Source organism: Lissotriton helveticus, chromosome 12 (genome assembly GCF_964261635.1).
Source record: "Lissotriton helveticus chromosome 12, aLisHel1.1, whole genome shotgun sequence".
Taxonomy (NCBI): Eukaryota; Metazoa; Chordata; class Amphibia; order Caudata; family Salamandridae; genus Lissotriton; species Lissotriton helveticus.
Window position 1 is genome coordinate 665,061,589 of NC_136073.1, and position 19,374 is coordinate 665,080,962.

Genomic DNA, 19,374 nt, shown 5'->3' on the forward strand with positions numbered 1-19,374 from the left:
AAATCGCTTGGAGTTATGAAAAGTTTAATCCACTTGCACTGTTTTATGTTTACCGTACATTTTTGATGACAAACAGCCTTATGTTTACAAGTGACTGTTTTTCATATGGTTCTAAATAAAAATATCGTGACTAAAGCAATATGTTTATACAACCAATTTGTTTGAGTTCAGTCTTTCAGTGTGTACAATAAACGCTTAACACTGTCCTCTGATAAAGCCTTACTGCTCACCCACACGGAGGACTAGAATCACTAATAAGCCCAAAATAAACTCTCAAAATGACTATGCAGGACTGCGTTGGACTGCGCTGGAAGTGGGGGTAGTCTTATACGGCGAGTACAGCACGAAACCTACATTTTATCAAGAAAAGTAGGGGGTCGTCTTATACGCCGGGTCGTCTTATACGCCGGAAAATACGGTACTAAAAATATAGATTCTGTAACTGTTCCATTAACAATAGGTCCTGTAATCCCAGTGTTCGAAAATCAAAAAATAAAAGAATCAACTTTGACGATTCCTTTAAACCAGAGTTTGCAAAAAGTAAGAGAAAAGATTTATCCAGATTTGTCTGAAATTAGGCGAACAAGCAACATAATACCACCCGATTTGACTTTTAATTGGAGCGTACCATATAATTTCCCGACCGGAGCAGAATCTGATTCTGCGACACCTGAAAGAAGTGTAGAGAAAATAGATTTAACACAAACCCCAGTAGGACCATTGGAGCAAGAATTAAGTGATTGGCTTAAAACTCTGAAAGCAAAAGATCATGAACCTAAAGTATTAGATGTGGCTAGACTAAAAGTTGACATGGAAGAATTAATTATTGGAACAATTGGAACTGATAGACTAAAAACATATCAGGACGATGAATTAATGTTCATGTGCAAAAGTATTACTTGGAAAGCCAAATCTGTACATGACCAGCTGGAAGGATTAGCTAGTGAATTAGATGTAGATTTTACAAAGAATAAAATATTACAGAAGTCCTACAGAGTAGATTTTTCAGAAAAGGACATTGAAAATATGAATACTGCAGGAAGATTAACCCAAATAAAATAACTAATTGTTTTATTAAGGATATGGGGAGATGTAAACAAATGGAGAGTAAAATGGGCAAAGAAAAAATAAGAAGCCAGTGATAAATCTACATTAGCGTTCCCAATGAGAGAAAAAGAGGCAGTAGTAAATGAACTCCTATGAGAGAAATACCGAGAGGATGATATGTACATGTTGCTTGGTCTAGGCAGGACATATCATTTACTAATGATTTCCCCAGATTGAGAGAAAAACCAGTAGAATGTATCGACAGGTGGATCGATTCGTAAAGGTTTCAAAGGTACTATGGGAGGATTTAGATGGATTATTTGACATAGTAGTACCAGCAGATTTGTGGACTGAATGTAAAGTAACAGTGAATTGGCCGAAAACTGAATATCCTAGAGACAAAGTGACAGGTGCTCCTTCGCCTGAAGTGATGCGCAAATATGAACCAGTAATAGTGTTTTTGAAGAATAAAATTCCACCAAAAGAGACAGATTGGGTTAAAATAGATAGAACTCTACAAGAACCGAAACAATCTGTACATGCATTTTATGAAAGACTGTTGTTAGTGTTTAAACAATACAGTGGATATGAAGAGTTGAGCGAAAAAGATATGAGTCATTTTGTGTATCGATTTGTGTTCGGATTAAGACTCGAAATAGGGGACATGATTAAGCTTAATTTAATGGGATGGCCCTCATGCTCATTCGACGAAGTACTGAGCCATGCCAAATATTGCAGTAATGAAATTGAAGTCAAACAAAGAAAGCTAAAAGAGAAAGCACTGTGGGCCCAAGTGAAAGTAGCAGAACATCAAGTGGCACAATTGGAAAATAAAAATACAGATGCGAGTCAAGGAAAATCGAAAGGAAGTCCCAATAAAACTAAATTAGTAGGGAACATAGAGGAGCTTAAGAAAAAGTACCTTTGTCATAATTGCTGCAGGATAGGGCATTGGAAGAAAGAGTGTAAATGTCCACCAAGAGTTAATCCCGAAAATACATCATTAAATCCACAGGTGAAGAATGAGATAATTCAGCAACCACCGCAACATCAGCAGGTAGTTACTCAACACCTAAAAAACAATTCACTTCATCAGAAGAAAGCATAGTCTCGGACGGAGACATATCAACCTCAAGAGTACCCATCCAAAGTAAGGAAGCGACTGGAGCATCCAGTGATTCGACAACGACAACCACAACACAACAAGCCACAACATCAGCAGAGTCTTTTTTAGTACAGGGCCAACAACCCACACAACCACCAGATCCAACAACAAAACCAAGCGGAAACCAACAAAAACCAGGAGAGGAAAAACAAAAAGAAAAGACCAAACCCAACTTACGGAGCACGAGAACATAGTTATTAACATCTCATCTACACAACTTACCAATCAACAAATGAAAGTGCTTAACAAAGGATCGTCATTTGTACCCACATACTATTCTAGTTTGGCAGAAACAGAAATTGCGTTTTACAAATTCGTGAGAACCATCAGATTGAAATATTTTTTTACCAACGTGATTATTGACTCTGATCAACCAGAACCAAAAGAATATATTGAATTTAAACCCAAGAGCACCTTCATCGTTCCAACATCTCACAAAACCATTGATCTATTTGAAAAACTTGTTTTACTAGACATACAGAAATTGGATTTTTCAACTAAAAAGAAACCTAATTTTTCTAAACTGGAGAGAAAAACACTACAACAATTGGCCAACAAAAAGGAATTAACATTTCAACAAGCAGACAAAGGGGCAGCCCTTATCATAATGGATACGGATTACTATAGCAAAAAAGTCAAAGAACATTTAGCTGATGAAACCACCTACTTACTATTGGAAAAGGATCCCACACAAGAAATACTCGACACTCTTGAAAAAATTCTACATCATGCACGAACAATGGACTGGATATCTAGCAAAACTGAGCAATTTCTAATCAAACAGAATCCCAAAAAGCCACACATATATATGTTACCTAAGGTACATAAAAACTTGTATGATCCACCCTTCAGACCCATAGTCTCGGGGGTAGGATCGTTATTCGAACCTTTGGGAAAATATATTGATCTATTTTTACAAAAATTTGTCAATCAGTGGAAAACCAACATTAAAGACACTACAGATTTCTTGAATCACATGAACAAGCTCGACATGACCCAGAGTCAACAGTGGATGATGTGTACCATCGACGTCACCGCCTTATACACGTATATTCCCTTAAAGGAAGGCATTGAAGCCACAGAATGGGCCTTACTACAATTAGAAAACCTGGGTGCCAACAAAATCCTGATAATTAAACTTCTCACATTTTGTCTTCAACATAGTTATTTTAGATTCGAAGAAGATTTTTTCTTGCAAATCAGTGGAACCAGTATGGGATTTGGGGGAGCGCCAACCTACGCCAACATCTTTATGGCGCAGTTCGACGAACTACACATACTTTCTGACATCAAATGGCAAGCGGATCTCATATTGTACCGAAGATTTAAGGATGATATCTTCCTAATCTGGAAGGGTTTGAGAACCACTTTAGAACAGAACATCAATGAGTTGAATGAAAAAAATTCTCGAATAAAATTCAAGCACCTGATCAGCAACAAGGAAATATCGTTTCTGGATGTGAAGATAACCAAAAGGGAATCAGAGATTCAAACCCAAACGTTTGTGAAAACCACAGATCGTAACAACACATTACTATACCAGAGTTTTCACTCCCCTAAATTGATTGAAAATGTACCTTTTTCACAGATGCTGAGAAGCAAAAGAATTTGTTCTACACCAGAGGCCCATGAGGAAGATCTATGCAGGCTAAAAAAAAAATTTTAAGAAAGGGGATATCCCCCTAGTTGCATTGATAAAGCAGAGGCCCGTGTCAAAACCATCAATCGTGAAACTCTATTGAAAAGCAAAAAGAAACTGACAACAACTACACGCAATGTATTTGTATCTAAGTTTTCCACCAGAGCCATTAACATCAGAAAAATTATTTTAAAAAGATGGGAATTATTGCAAAATGATGAAGATTTTAACAATATTTTTCAGACTAAACCCATTTTTGCCTATACCAGAAGCCGCAACCTACAAGAACAACTTAAATCAAGAACAGTGCCGGAAGCACAAGTTACTACTTGTGTAACGATATATCTGTAGGAGACATTAGTTAGTATTAGATTCCTTACCTTAGAATATCCCCAGGCGTCAGACTGGATCCGGAAATTTTTGCGTAGCAGTACCCTTGCGCGTCGGTAGGCGTCGTCTGCGGCTCCGCGTCCGTCGTCGGCGTGGTGGGCGCCGTGATGACGTCGTCGGAGTACTTAGACGCCGCCTCCGCGTGCTGACGTCAGTTCTTAGACACAGCTTTTCCGCGCCAGAAACGCAGAGCCATGTTAAAAAACCAACACTGGTGCCATTGAAACTAGGGCCCTGAAAGGGGATAACCCTAACCCTAGATATTGGTTCGCAGAACGGGGAGGATGGGTGGGTCGGTAAGGAATCTAATACTAACTAATGTCTCTTACAGATATATCGTTACACAAGTAGTAACTTGTGCATCTGAAAGAGACACGTTAGTATTAGATTCCTTACCTTAGAATAGATACCCAAGCAATACCAACCCCGGTGGTGGGTCTGCGAACCAATAATCACACCAGAAAATCCTGGAGGACGGAACGGCCATAGAAGCCATCCCTCCGGACTTGGCTGTCCAGGCAGTAGTGTCTTGCAAACGTGTGCAGCGATGCCCATGTAGCTGCCTGACAGATGTCTTGTAAGGGCACACCCCTGCCCAGAGCAGTGGTAGTCGCCGTGGCTCGGATAGAATGAGCCCGCAATCCAGCAGGGGGCTCCTTCCTAGCCAAGGAGTAGCATGCCTGGATACACAAGATGATCCACCGGGAGATGGTCCTCTTGTGTACCGCTTTCCCCTTCTTAGCGCCCACGTAACCAACAAAGAGTTGGTCATCCACCCGGAACTGGCGTGTGCGATCCAAATAAAACGAGTGCGCACGTTTTGGGTCCAGACGGTGGAGCCGCTCTTCCTCTTTAGAGGGATGCGGCGGCGGAAAGAAGGTTGGCAAGGTGATAGACTGCCTGATGTGGAAGGCCGTGACAACCTTGGGCAGGAAAGAAGGTTTGGTACGTAGCACCACTTTGTCCGGATGGACAGAAAGGAAAGGTGGAGTACAAGAAAGGGCCTGGAGCTCACTCACTCTCCTGGCAGAGGTGATGGCAACCAGGAAAGCAGTCTTCAAAGTTAGAAGGCGAAGAGGACAGTTGTGAAGTGGCTCAAAGGGAGCGCACATCAGAAATGTAAGAACCAGGTTCAAGTCCCACTGAGGCATCACAAACGGAACAGGAGGAAACGTGTGTGTGATGCCCTTAAGAAATCTATTCACAATAGGGGACTTGAACAAAGAAGGCTGATCAGGTAGCCTGAGAAAGGCTGAAAGGGCAGAAAGGTAGCCTTTGATAGTGCCCAGAGCAGAGCCCTGCTGGGCAAGAGAAAGGAGGAAGAGAAGAACCTCAGAAAGAGGGGCAGCAAGAGGATCCACAGGCTTTGCTGTGCACCATGCCACAAATCTGTTCCACCTGCAGGCGTATACCGACTTTGTGGAGGGACGCCTGGCTGCCAGAATGACGTTACAGACTTCAGGAGGCAAGTCAAATGGCCTCAACTGTCGCCGCTCAATCTCCAAGCATGGAGGTGGAGACTGGACAGGTTTGGGTGGAGGACCGTCCCCTGCTGCTGCGACAGAAGGTCCTCCCGAAGAGGCAGACGAACCGGGGGATCGACTGACAAACTGAGTAGCTCTGGATACCAGTACCTTCTCGCCCAGTCCGGAGCCACAAGGATGACTTGGGCCCGGTCGCGCTTGATCTTCTTCAGCACTCTGGGCAGAAGTGGTATAGGCGGAAAGGCGTACAACAGACCGCAACTCCACTCGCGACGAAAAGCGTCTCCGAGCGAGTGCCGCCTTGGAAATTCCAACGCGCAGAACAGATGACATTGCGCGTTCTCTTCGGTGGCGAATAGATCTAACCAAGGCTCTCCCCATTGCTGAAAGAGGCCTTGCGCCACGTCCGAGTTCAGACGCCATTCGTGATCCATCATGCACCGACGGCTGAGCTCGTCCGCCCTGGCGTTCAGAGAACCTGCCAGGTGTTGAGCCACCAGGGTCACGCCCTGGCGTTCCAGCCATTGCCAGAGGCGCAGAGCCTCCTGGCAAAGGGTCCACGACCCCACCCGCCCTGTTTGTTGCAGTACCACATGGCGGTGGTGTTGTCCGTGAACACCTGCACTACACTCCCCCGGACAGAGGGGAGGAATGCCTTCAGTGCTAGACGAATCGCCCGTAACTCCAACAGGTTGATGTGGAGCCGGGCCTCCGCCGGAGACCAGAGGCCTCTGATCTCCGCCTCTCCCATGTGGCCTCCCCAGCCCTGGAGGGACGCGTCCGTCACAACTACGTGCTCCGGTTGGGGAAGGGAGAGGGATCTGCCGCTGACCCAATCGCGGTCCGTGAGCCACCACTGCAGCTGTCTTGCAGTGCCCTCCGAGATCAGGACGTGGTCGGACAGGTTGCCCTGATGCTGGGCCCACTGAAACTTCAGGTCCCACTGCAGAGCCCGCATCCGCCACCTGGCGTGATGCACCAGTAGGATGCAGGAGGCCATCAGCCCCAGAAGCCGCAGCATCAACCTGACCGAGACCCGGGATTACGGCTGAAAGATGGGAATCAGAGCCTGAATATCCCGGACCCGCTGTTCGGGTGGATAAACCCGAAACTGCGCCGAGTCTAGAACTGCTCCGATGAAGAGGAGCTTCTGAGAGGGGCACAGGTGTGACTTTGGCACATTGATGGAGAACCCCAGCTGGTGCAGGAGATCTGCCGTAGTCTGGAGGTGGCTGACGACTGTCTGGGGCGAGCCCGCCTTCAACAGCCAGTCGTCGAGGTAGTGGAAGACTGAAACCCCTAACCTGCGCAGGTGAGCTGCGACCACCGCCATCACCTTTGTGAACACCCGTGGGGCGCTGGTAAGGCCGAAGGGGAGCACGGTAAACTGAAAGTGCTCGTGGCCAACCATGAACCGCAGGTAGCGCCGGTGGGCCAGCAGGACGGGGATGTGGAAATAAGCGTCCTGCAAGTCCAACGCTACCATCCAGTCTCCTGGGTCCAGGGCAGCCAAGACCTGAGCCAGTGTCAGCATTTTGAACTTCTCCTTCCGGAGGAAGCCGTTGACGTTCCGTAGATCCAAGATAGGGCGTAGGCCCCCCTTGCCCTTCTTGGGTACCAGAAAGTAGTGGGAGTAGCAACCACACCCTACTTCTGGCCCAGGAATGCGCTCCATGGCCCCCTTGGCCAAGAGGGCCGTAACTTCCTCCTGCAGAAGTCGCATTTGATCCCCCGATACACGGTGGTTCTGCAGTGGCATGGCTGGAGGAGTCGCCTCGAAGGGGAGGGAGTAGCCCCTTCGGACGATCTGCAGCACCCACCTGTCCGAAGTGATAGTGCGCCAGTGGAGGTGGTGATGGCGAACTCTGCCCCCCACTGGTGTCACATGGGCCTGAAAGCACGGACTAGGAGGGTTTTGAGGCGGATGCTGCGGGGGAAGGTGTGGACTGACCTCGCCTTTGACCCCTACCGCCCGGACGGCGGTTACCACGGCCGCCACCGCGTTGGGTATTGCCCTGCGGAGCGTGGCTAGCGGCACGTGTGGGTGCACCCCTTCCTTGGCCACGAAAGGAGTGATAAGCAGCCGATTGCTGGCGCGGGGCCGAGAGGCCCAAGGACTTGGCCGTAGCCCTGGAGTCCTTAAAGCGCTCGAGCGCATGGTCTGCTTTGTCGCCAAAGAGGCGACGGCCATCGAACGGCATGTCCATGAGTGTGTTCTGGACATCTGCCGAAAAGTTGGCGGACCTCAGCCAGGCGTGGCGTCTGACCGCCACCGTCGTTGCCATCGCTCTGCCTAGTGAGTCGGTGGTATCCAGCCCACACCTAATGGAATACTTGGCTGCGTCCCGGCCCTCCACAAGGGCTTGGCCGAGTTTGGCCCGTACCTCCAACGGGCACTCTGGCAGCACATCCACGACCGTATCCCACAAAGAGTGGGTGTAGCGGCCCAAGAGGGATGCGGTGTTGGAAGACCGCAGACCCAGACTAAGGGATGAGAATATCTTCTTTCCATACTTCTCATACCTCTTGGATTCCCTGTCCGGCGGGGCGGACGGGAATGCGGTCTGGGAATTAGAGGCCTGGAAGACCAGACTCTCGGGGGTGGGGTGGGTGGACAGGAAACATGGGTTGCCCGGGGCTGGGCGTTGGCGTCTGGCCACGTTCCTATCTACGGGCGAACCCGTAGCGGGCTTGGACCAAGTGCCCAAAAGAACATCGGTCAAGGCCTCATTAAAGGGCAGCAGAGGCTCGGCCGAGCTTGACTGCGGTTTAAGGACCTCAGTGAGAAGATTCGTCCTCACGGCCGCGACGGGGAGCTCAAGGCCCAAGGCCTTGGCAGCCCTCATCAACACCACACTATAGGTTGTCCCCTCCTCCGAAGCCACGGTAGGAGGGGAGACAAAACCAGTGTCTGGAGAGGTGTCCAGGCCACTAGCCTCCCCAAGGTCCCCTGTCCAGTCCTCTTGAGACTGACACTCTCGGGTCAGAGGGTCCTCGGACCCCTCCCAACGCTCCTCATCACCCATCTCCTGATATTCAGGGTTCTCAATCAATGGGGCCTGTTCATAGAAGTGAAACTCCCCAAGCGATGTCTGGAGCGGCGCCCAGCGGGGCCGTTCTGACGTCGGAACAGGAAGGAAGGAGGCATCGGGGACGGCGCTGCCCGAGGACGGCGCCGGAGGCGACACCTGAGGGCCTGACGCCGGGGAGGTCGTAAGGTCCACCGGCGACGACCCAGATCCCGAAGAAGGTCTAGAGGGGTCCCGCGGCGCCGGGCCCGAAGGCGCCGGCGGCGCCGGGACCGCTGGACCCTGCGGCGCCGGGCCCGAAGGTGTCGGCAGCATCGGGACTGCGGGGCCCTGCGGCGCCGGGCCCGAAGGTGTCGGCAGCATCGGGGCCGAAGCCCCCGACCCGCTAGAGGCCCCAGACGGGTCCGCTGGGCCTGAAGGCGCCGCGGAGCCCGTCGGAGGAGAGAGTTTCCTCATGGCCATGAGGAAGCGCTCGATCTCCTCCGGCGTCGCGTCTTGCCCAGGGACCGGAGGGTGTGGAGCTTGACACGGCACCCGCGACTCCGACGGAGCCGCGTGGGCGGTGTCACCTGTCGTGTATTTCTATAGGTTCTGAATCGATCCCCCTATTCCTGACCCTATTCTGGTTAAACTACCTAGCTAGTTAACTAACAGTCAGCCCATGAGGCAAGAAATTCCCCATGATGCAGATACCGTTATCTGACGCAGTCACACTACGGCACAGGAACGTGTTATCTGATTAGGTCATAACGCTTGAGATCTAATTAGACAAGCGATATTCCTCCAGCCCCTGATAAGGCATACGACGTTCTCATAACAAATCAAACCTATGACAACCTGGATAATCCGTGCGGCCATTGTTTTGATTTCACAGAGAACTTTAGTAAAGAATGTGCTAACGAGCAAGTCGTATGACATCTTTATTGACGTACCTATGTCCATCCTTACGTCAATCCCGGCACCTTTAAGGTATAAATATTGCCGATCTTGCCCTATGCAAAACACACGCGTGGTGACAAGACGGAGCAGCCACACTTGCCGAAGCCGAGAGCAGAAGCAGACCCCGCAGGCAGCAGCCCCGCCTTCCTGACGCGCTGAGAGACGCGCTGCTATCTCAAGCCGAGAGACCCAGCACCGGCGCTTCCGGGTAGCCCTCGCAGGCAGCCTGGAATATCGAGAGCAGAGAAAGAGATACCATTCCTCATTCATCCTAAATTCCAGGTACAGAACTGAATAACCCCTCCTAGAGAATTCTTTAGTTATTCACTTGGCAAAAACAAACTTAACTTAAACTGTAACTTTCTATTCCCGCCCACGCATTAGACTTAGGTCAGGTACACGGGGTAGGCGTATTTAGAAACACCAGTTGAGTACGTTTAGTCAAATGTATATGTGTATGTAAATATATTTTAATCATTTTAAACATCATATGGCTCAGAAACCATATCAATGTTTTTACAGTATTATTTTATACTATTGCTTCTAATGTATGCACTTTACTTAACTATAAGTATCGCAATAATATCGATCCATTTCTCTTGTACGAGAAAAGAGACTGATCAATAAATAACACCTTTTATTGAACACGCCCGTCTCTTCCTTTTCTCTACATTCTGATGAGACTAAGAATGCACGTACTGACTGAGTAAAATAATTGCCTTGTGCTCACACGACTCTTGAGATTGACTCTTGATTAGGGGAGAGCAAAGTTGTCATGTTCTATGGTTGTCAGAAACTAAATCCCTTCTTGTCTAATCAGGGAAGTTAATCCTTCCTTGAACATTCGAGAAAGTTTCTAGCGAACTCTGAGCTTAGCTGGCAAACCCAAAAATTAGGTCTAGTATCGACAGTAGTAGACCTAGTTAACGTCTAGCCTAGGCCTTTACTGCTGTAGGTACTATTCCAATGCGCAGAGCCTATTGGGAAAATAGGAACTACACTACATGGCGCCCAACGTGTTTGGAAAGGGCGATAAAACTAACGTAAGACATTTAGAGTAACTCAGTCGTGCTTTCTCACTCAGACCCCTTTTTCCAAAATACTCCAAAGACGTCTGGAGTGGGTGAAAGGTTATTATATCCTCCAAAACCTCGCAGGAGGGAACTCCTATGTATGGTTCTTGGTCTAGTCAACGTTGAAGGATAAAACAGTTCCAGAATATTGTGCATCTAATCTCTGTTTCCATAAAGAAACCTGATCTGCAAATAAAAATAATACCATCCTGTCAGTAAAATGGGAGACAGTGATGGAGAAAGAGAGGCAATTAGATTAGCTACTGAAATAGCAGATGCTGATGCTACCATGCAAACAGCAGACCCGGATATAATACTCATCCAGGTCGCCAAAAGGAGATATATAACCTTAAAACTTATAGAAAATGGACTGACACCTAGAGGTGGCACAGTCATATTCGTAATTGAGGCACACGAATATCGGCAGACAGAGGTATACTATACATGGATACATTTTCCAGCAGCAAATGCTGTAACAAAGTACTTCCACTATTACAAAGTAGAGGAACCTCCTGAAACGTACACTCCTTTCGAGGAGGTGGAAGTACCACTCAAATTCCAAGAGCATTTGCTCTTATTTGATGGCGCCCTAAAACATAATAATCACATTACAAGGCTCGGTCCTTTAGGAAGACCAGGAGCAACGTGGCCGGTCTTAGCCGGATACACACCACATCCAGACATCGACGAGATGACTGCACCAGAGCTATTAATACAGCTAAAACAACTACTAAAAATTCACAGACAATTAGTTCAGTATGTAATGCGGACTTCTACAATTCAGCCAGCGATTAAACTACCACAGCTGACCTCTCACCAGGGGAACACAAATAAAATTACACCACAGAACATCCAATCCTGCCTAGGTAAGGTTCCAGCTAAAAGGGAACAGATACCATTCTGGTTGGCACAGAAAATCACCCAAATAGAGGCGGTGTTTCCTGACACCACCCCGCTAGAAAAACACAGGATTCTGACTATATGTCTCCCAATGGGAATCGCACCACACATTGAGGACTGTGACACTTGGGTTCCTATTTTCCCAATAGGCTCTGCGCATTGGAATAGTACCTACAGCAGTAAAGGCCTAGGCCAGACGTTAACTAGGTCTACTACTGTCGATACTAGACTTAGTTTTTGGGTTTGCCAGCTAAGCTCAGAGTTCGCTAGAAACTTTCTCGAATGTTCAAGGAAGGATTAACTTCCCTGATTAGACAAGAAGGGATTTAGTTTCTGACAACCATAGAACATGACAACTTTGCTCTCCCCTAATCAAGAGTCAATCTCAAGAGTCGTGTGAGCACAAGGCAATTATTTTACTCAGTCAGTACGTGCATTCTTAGTCTCATCAGAATGTAGAGAAAAGGAAGAGACGGGCGTGTTCAATAAAAGGTGTTATTTATTGATCAGTCTCTTTTCTCGTACAAGAGAAATGGATCGATATTATTGCGATACTTATAGTTAAGTAAAGTGCATACATTAGAAGCAATAGTATAAAATAATACTGTAAAAACATTGATATGGTTTCTGAGCCATATGATGTTTAAAATGATTAAAATATATTTACATACACATATACATTTGACTAAACGTACTCAACTGGTGTTTCTAAATACGCCTACCCCGTGTACCTGACCTAAGTCTAATGCGTGGGCGGGAATAGAAAGTTACAGTTTAAGTTAAGTTTGTTTTTGCCAAGTGAATAACTAAAGAATTCTCTAGGAGGGGTTATTCAGTTCTGTACCTGGAATTTAGGATGAATGAGGAATGGTATCTCTTTCTCTGCTCTCGATATTCCAGGCTGCCTGCGAGGGCTACCCGGAAGCGCCGGTGCTGGGTCTCTCGGCTTGAGATAGCAGCGCGTCTCTCAGCGCGTCAGGAAGGCGGGGCTGCTGCCTGCGGGGTCTGCTTCTGCTCTCGGCTTCGGCAAGTGTGGCTGCTCCGTCTTGTCACCACGCGTGTGTTTTGCATAGGGCAAGATCGGCAATATTTATACCTTAAAGGTGCCGGGATTGACGTAAGGATGGACATAGGTACGTCAATAAAGATGTCATACGACTTGCTCGTTAGCACATTCTTTACTAAAGTTCTCTGTGAAATCAAAACAATGGCCGCACGGATTATCCAGGTTGTCATAGGTTTGATTTGTTATGAGAACGTCGTATGCCTTATCAGGGGCTGGAGGAATATCGCTTGTCTAATTAGATCTCAAGCGTTATGACCTAATCAGATAACACGTTCCTGTGCCGTAGTGTGACTGCGTCAGATAACGGTATCTGCATCATGGGGAATTTCTTGCCTCATGGGCTGACTGTTAGTTAACTAGCTAGGTAGTTTAACCAGAATAGGGTCAGGAATAGGGGGATCGATTCAGAACCTATAGAAATACACGACACACCCGAACCCCCGGCCGCATCGAAGGAGCGTCGGGGGGGAGTCCGAAGAACGATGACGCCTCTTGGACTTCTTGTGTTACTTACCTGACGACGACTTCGACCTGGAGGAGTGCGGCCTACTCTCGGAACTGTGGTGGCTCCGAGCCCATGACCTGTCCCTCGACCTCCCGTGGGACCGAGACCTCTCGTGGCGCGGGACCGACTGCCGGAGTTCGAGTCACCTGCGGGACCGCTCCCGCCTGGCTTTCGAAGAGAGGGCCCGGCAGTCGGAGCAGGCCTTGTCGTCGTGGTCGACGCCTAGACAAGTTAGGCACAGGTGGTGAGTGTAGGAGAGTAGGGTCTGCAATCCTATGATCACCCAGATTTTTGCTTTTTGCTTCACTGGTTTACGACTTTCCCTGGCTGTGGGCCTGCTAATCAGACCCACAGCCTAGCTGTTCTCTCTATTCCAAATTGTACCCAGGTACTGAATTGGCACTGGGCCCTCTCTTGAGTCCCTGTACCCAGGGCAGAGGTGCACCCAGAGGTCTCCCAGGGGCTGCAGCATGTATTGTGCCACCCCTGGACTGACTAACTAAAAACAGACACAACTGGCTGCTTGACAGCTGGGAGCAAGGTGGTGTAATCACCCTTTGCTTTAGAGATAGTATACCTATATCTAAACCTAAAATGGGCACACAGATCTCCTATCAGTCACTCCTATGGCAGGCCTTAACAATCCTGGAGGCAGAGTGCTTGGAATCGTGTGAGATAGTGCTCTGGCATGAGCTGAGCCTGTCTGCGGCCTTCGGGATCTATCCCTTAGCCGTTTCCATGATAGCGTCAGACCATATACTTTTAAGTGCCTTATAATCCTTGCGGTTATGGTAACTTTGGTCTGACATTATCTAAACATGTCGTGTAAGGTGTCATACGCTTTGGAATACTACCCCCTCGCCAGTTCTGGCGATGGGGGTAACATTCCACCCCTCTAGAGGGGGAAGACATGTTGGTAGCTGTAACCCCGGTTAAAGTTGAACACAGCCTCAGCTCCACAAAATGGATGCTGCCACCGAGACACAAGTCTGCCCTCCTGCTGCTGGTAGTCCTTCCAGCGAGGGAGGCCTGGACAAAGGGTTTCCTGTCAGGGGCGGTGCCAGCACCATCCCAGACAGGATTTTGTGTATCCCAGGTAGGCAGGGCTGAAAGGAAGGTGACTGCAAGTGGCACCCCGGTGCTCACTGTGCATATGCCGGCTCAAACCAGTTCCAGAGGCACACCAGCCCCTGAGCTGGGGAGAGACCGGACAAAGGAGAGGGGTGTAACCACCCCCCTCCTGGTCCCACCCATGGGCAGGACCTAGTCGCGTGCCAGCCCCTTTTTTTAGAATAAAGGTAGGAGCAGGCCCCCTTCCCAAATTGTATAATCTTGAAACTTGAACTATTTTCCACGAAAGGAACTCTTGACATTCTCTGAAGACTCTCCCTTGTGGCTAAGGAGTAGCCACCCTGCACCAGCAGGCACCATCGAAGCGCTTGCGGTTTGCTGAACGTCTATCCTCCGGATCAAGACTGACCAGCTCGACGAGACCCGGATTCCCTGCCATCTCTGACCTCTACCTGCATCATCAGCCCAGCTGAGATTCGTGGGTGTGACGAGACCCGAGGGACCGGCCATCTTCAAGACCTGCACGACGCTTCACCAGCACGACCACTGAGGGACCCTCGAGTGAGTGCACTGGGGTTTGAGAAGCCCCAACCCTGAGCAGCTCCAGCACCGAAGTCCAGCCCCCCAGCATCCACGAGATCTGCGTGGGGCCCTTCTGCTTCCTCGCTGCTTACCACGTTGTCCGGTCACTTGCCCGTTGGCTAGTGGCCCTCCTGACGACGTACCACGACGATTTCACCGCTGGTCTAGGTCCCCTAGACTGGCCCTTGCTCCTTGTTCAACGAGGAGTGCCCTGGACCCTCCTGGTCCACTCCAGACGCCATCTTGATTCCACCAAGTGGGCTTGCCTTTGCCAAGGTTTGTTGCTCCTATCCTGGATCCAGCATCGCCGACAGCAGACACCATCGTGGGACAGCTCGCACCTCCTGCCTGGTCGCCGACAACGCTTCCTGGCCCGTGTGCCTGCAGAGTCCAGCGTCACCCACTCACCTGATCGCGGCGACTTCATCCGGTGCCATCCTGGTGCCCACACAATCACTGGCTAGTGATTAAGAACTGAGTCCCCTCTGCTTTCAGGTCGTCCTCTTCACCGATCCAGCCTTGGATCACACCGAACTTCTTCACTGGTCGCCTGCCAGCAACTTCTTCTTTCAGGCTCCATAGACTACAACGAGGATTCCCGACGTCATTTGAACCCTATGCAGCCGCAGCCCCTGGGCGAGGTAACTCGAGCATTTCGGTGCTCCAGCACAGGTTCACTATCCTAGTGTCCAGATCCTTTTTCGTTTTAAGTCTACCTAGTCGGATTCGTCCGGAAACAGTAACTTTAGAATTGCTAGCATCCATAGACTTTGTCCCGCATCCCGCGTAAGAGTTCCCACTCTGCACCCGGGTTCCCTAGGCCTCCTGCTCCTAACCTAAGGGTTCAGTAAGGTAGTCCTAGCGGTCCTGAAGTCTCTGGATCGTGTTACTTACCTGCTAGTATTTCGCATTCCACTTTTAGAGTATATGGTTTTTCGTGCCCCTCGGGCATTTGTGTAAATTGTTCGACTTGCAGTATTTTCGTAAGAGTTTTGTGTTGTGCTTAGCTCCCTGACTCATAAAGAGTTCAGGGTAGTCTTGTTATAAATAAATATACTTTATTTTCATAACAACTTGTAGGGTGTCCTTTCACTTGGTGTTCAAGGGGTATATGTGATGGTAAAACAGCTTGCTTAACGCGCCCTCTAGAGTTTAGCCTAAAGACTGCTCTTGTCCATGCTACTAGGATAGCTGGTCTATCAGGTTGACTTACAACCAATCATCAATAAGGGTTGTTTGGTATGATACAAAGTGATCACTAGAATAGTGAGCACTATATATCAGGCCAACTTCTCACATTGGTGAGCAGCGGGTTGGGATTTGAGCTTGCTGTTGTTTTACCACACACGTATCCTAAGAATATCATTTGAAAGATCACATAAGTACCTAGGTACATATAACTTAGCTTAGAATACTCTGAGTTCTACTGAACCAGCTGTTGTAGTGTAACAGGGCTTAGCACACCCTAACTACAACTCTAGCAAGGGATCAGTAGGTAAACCCATAGTGTAGGTAGGTGCATCACTTACACCACACTAGAAGCATGTCTACCCATGGAGAGTCTTCAGAGACTCCCCTAGTGGTTAGTGACCCTCCACAGGTCCTTTCCAGATATGCAGCTCTCAGTTTCCAGGAGATGAGACAATTGTGTACCTCCAGGAAATTGAAACAGGGTTCTAACCCTACCACTCCCTTTCTGTTAGGTCTCTTAGAGACATATGATGCTAGGAAAGCTTCTCATACAGATGGGAACATGCCAGTCTTAGAGGGTACCCATGGTGATCCAGACCTCCTTGACACTGAAAATTTACCTGAGGAGGAGGATGAAGAGGATCCTTCTGGGGATGAGGCAGACAACAGGCCTGAGCTAGTCAGCAGACTTACTAGGGCCAACTTAGACCTACATAGGGAAGGATCTGGGGGACCCCCAGTACTGACCCTAAGCAGGCCTAACTTTTGGAGTTAGAAGAGATAGATCTCATTCTAGGGACTCCAATAGATCTGTGCACTCTCATGCCTCTTCCCAGAGGAGAATGACTTCTCCCCAGATGAGAATGACTTCCCCTCAGAGAAGAGAACATGAAGCAAGGATGAAACAGGCTAATCTGAGGATCCAGAGGGAAGAACTTGCCCTTGCCAAAGAAAAGCTTGCCTTTGCTAGAGAGCAACAGTTGAGTGGGGTAGTCCCCACTGGTGGCAGCATTATCCCTAGAGATAAAGACAGGAGTTTAGACACTAAGCACCTGAGTAAAATAGTGCCCCCCTTTAGACAAGGGGATGACATCCACAAATGGATGACTGCTCTGGAGAGGGCCTGCACTGTCCAGTGCACCCCCCAGAGTCAGTGGGCAGCTATATTGTGGCTCTCCTTTGAAGGCAAGGGTAGAGATAAGCTGCTCACTACTAGAGTTGAGGATGCTAACAATTACCAAGTCCTGAAGAATACACTGATTGATGGGTTTGGCTTAACAACTGGGCAGTACAGGTTGCTGTTCAGAGACACCCAGAAAATTCAGTCTCAGGATTGGGCTGACTTTGTTGATTGTGCCACTAAGGCTTTGGAAGGCTGGTTACTGGGTAGCAAGGTTACTGATTACACAGGGTTGTATAATCTTATCATGAGAGAACAGATTTTAAATAACTGTCAGAACCAGTTGTTGCACCAGCACCTTGTTGATTCAGATCTGACCTCTCCCCAATAATTGGCAAAGAAGGCAGACAGATGGGTCAGAACAAGGGTCAAGCAGAACCAGACTCAGAACCAGGGTGGTCAGAAGAAAGCAGACCAAAAGGGTAGTAACAAGAGTGAACAAAATGACCAGAAGTCTTCAACAGGTCCCCAACAATCCAAAGAGGGTGGGGGTCAGGCTCTACAGCAGAAAAAGAAGACTCAAGAAGGCCAGTCAAAAAGGTGGTGCCAATACTGTAAAAGTAAGACTCACTGGTTTAGTGAGTGCACCAAGAAAGGAGGGCAAACTCCTACCACTACAGCCCCTAAGGCACCTGCACCCCCTAGTACAGCCAGTAGTGGTAGTGCACCTCCCAAGGGAATAGTTGGGTTAACCTTGGGAACTGAGGGGTATGACAACTTAGTTGGCACACTCACTCAGGCTGTCCTTGTCTGTACAGGGGATGTGGATATATCCCCTGGTACCAGTCCCAATACTTTGGGCAAATACAGGCAGACACCTTTAATTAATGGAAAGATGGCTCAGGCCTACAGGGACACTTGTGCCAGTGTCACAATGGTGACACCTAACTTTGTGATCCCTGGACAGATCATGCCAGGTACAGATTACCTGGTTAGCAATGCCAGCAATGTCACTACCCATCATATTATGGCAGTTGTTGATTTCTCCTGGGGAGGGGTAAGTGGCCCAAAGAAAGTTGTGGTTAGTTCAGACCTCCCAGTAGAATGTCTGTTGGGCAATGATTTGGAAACATCCCTATGGTCAGAAGTGGAGCAGAGGACTCACATGGAAATGTTAGGCTTGCCAGCACATGTCCTTGCTGTGACTAGGTCACAGGCCAAAAGATGCCCCACTGAACAGGTGCTGGATCCTGGAACAATGGACCAGACACCACCCAAGCGAAGGAGCAGTAGGGTTAAGGCATCGCCTTCCCCCTTGCCCCCGGTGGTGGATCAAGTCTCTGAGGAGGCTGATCTGAGAGAGATGAGGGAAACTGAGCCTAAAGAGCTTGAACCTGATCAGGTTGAGTTTCTGGGCTCAGGGGGACCCTCCAGGGAAGACCTGGGGAAGGCACAGTTAGACTGCCCCTCACTTGAACCCCTCAGACAGCAGGCTGCTGCTGAGGCTGCAGGGAACACCACAGGTACCCACAAGGTATACTGGGATGATGGACTCCTGTACTCTGAGTCAAGAGACCCCAAGCCTGGTACAACCAGGAGGCTGGTCATCCCTTTGTCTCAGAGAGGTTTCCTTCTTACCTTGTCCCATGAGATTCCCCTTGCAGGACACTTAGGCCAGAACAAGACGTGGGGCAGGCTTGTCACACACTTTCACTGGCCTCACATGAATGAAGATACCAAGGAGTTTTGTCGCTCCTGTGTCACTTGCCAAGCCAGTGGTAAGTCAGGTGGCACAACAAAGGCCCCCCTCATACCACTACCTGTGGTGGGGGTACCCTTTGAGAGAGTGGGGATTGACATTGTTGGTCCAATGGAACCCCAGACAGCATCAGGGCACAAGTTTATACTGGTGGTGGTGGACCATGCCACCAGGTATCCTGAAGCTATTCCCCTTAGGACCACTACAGCACCTGTTGTGGCAAGGGCCCTACTTGGAGTGTTCTCCAGAGTGGGCTTCCCTAAGGAGGTCGTCTCTGACAGAGGTGCAAACTTCATGTCAGGATATCTGATTGCAATGTGGAAGGAGTGTGGTGTCAACTACAAGTTCACCACACCCTATCACCCACAGTGCAATGGGCTTGTTGAGAGATTCAACAGGACCCTCAAAGGGATG